This window comes from Benincasa hispida, chromosome 2, assembly GCF_027475165.1.
Source record: "Benincasa hispida cultivar pf3 chromosome 2, pf3_genome.v1.1, whole genome shotgun sequence".
In the NCBI taxonomy this organism is placed as follows: Eukaryota; Viridiplantae; Streptophyta; class Magnoliopsida; order Cucurbitales; family Cucurbitaceae; genus Benincasa; species Benincasa hispida.
The window spans coordinates 31,927,486-31,928,879 of record NC_143479.1 but is presented as its reverse complement, the minus strand read 5'-3'; the positions used below and the strand labels follow the sequence as shown (position 1 = coordinate 31,928,879).

Genomic DNA, 1,394 nt, shown 5'->3' with positions numbered 1-1,394 from the left:
TCCTTTTTCTAAACAATAAATATACATGCACCATAATAATTAAAATACTAAAAGATAGTTTATTTTTAAGGGTATATATATACTGTTGGATCGGTCTGGTTTTGATTAGTTTTTCTAATAAAAAATCGATCTGAACCAATACTTTTTTATTTTTTCTAAATACATACCAAGATGTCCAATTTTATACTAAAAAACTAAACCAAACCATTGGATCGATTTGGATTGGTTTGACTTTTCAATTTTTCAATTTTTTGTTGCACTCCTATATTCCACCATATGCAATTTAAACTATAAAGGTATATATTCTAATTTAACGCTTTGTTTTTTCTTGTTTCTAAGGTTATTAACCTTCTTAATAGGGGAGGAAACTTCCTTTGTTAAATTTGGATCTTCATCGAGGATAGTATTTTTTTTGTTAGGAATGTTAGTAATATTGTACAATTTTATCACTTCCTTCAAGAGGATAACAAAGCTACTCATTATCATTGCAACTTTGGCAACCTCTCACGATTGTTCTTTGATCTATAAAGATATCTTTTCAAATGGTATATTCCTCCTCTTTTTTAACGAGGATCCCAGAGAGCAGTTGGTTGTGCTATTTGTTGTTTTTTGTATTCTTGCTTGAAAATAAAAATTGGAAAATTTAATGCTTGCGTACAAAGAATTCTAGAGTAGTGTGGTGCTTATCTAACACACTCTCGTGCTAAAGTTATAATAAAACTTTTGTAGGCTAATAAGCAAAATATACCCCACGGGCAAGTATTCTTCTTATAGTATAGAAAAAATTGCATAGAATTTTCGGGCACTCAACATACATATCGTGTGACTTTTTCGGTTAATCTAATTCATTTACATGTTTTGAGTTTATATAATAAGTTAGCTTTGAATAACAGTATGTTCGCGTGGCCTAATGGATAAGGCGCTCGCCTCCGGAGCGGGAGATTGTGGGTTCGAATCCCATCGCGAACGACGTTTTTCTTTTTTTTTTTTTTATAATTTTTTTCCTTTAAAGTTTTAAAGGTTTTGGGTCTTTAATATTAAAAATCCCTTCAGTTTGAAATTTTATGGAAATAACATTTAATCTTTCAACTCGTAGTTATAACCTAAGAGAATTTTGAAGAGATTTGTCTAGAAATAGTGTTTAACAAAATTGGTTTATTAACAAGTTATTTATTAAAAGTGATTTTCATACCATTACTTTAATGTTTGATTTTATATTTTTAAAAATGGTTTTCACATGATGAATATGTTTGGAATTAACTTTTAGAATAATTTTTTTAACTAAATTATTTTATTATAATTGGTTTTGTAAAAGTATGAGTTATAAATTGTGTTAATATTTGATTTCATATTTATATAAAGGATTAAAATTTAATTAAGAGTATTTTTTAATG

General features: G+C 27.5%; 1 non-coding gene across 1 annotated transcript; it reads left to right on the top strand.

Moving 5' to 3' along the window:
* The first annotated feature begins 896 nt into the window (after positions 1-896).
* TRNAR-CCG (transfer RNA arginine (anticodon CCG)) lies at positions 897-969 on the top strand. The gene has a single exon. It is a non-coding gene; the product is annotated as a tRNA-Arg (tRNA).
* Positions 970-1,394: the final 425 nt, after the last annotated feature.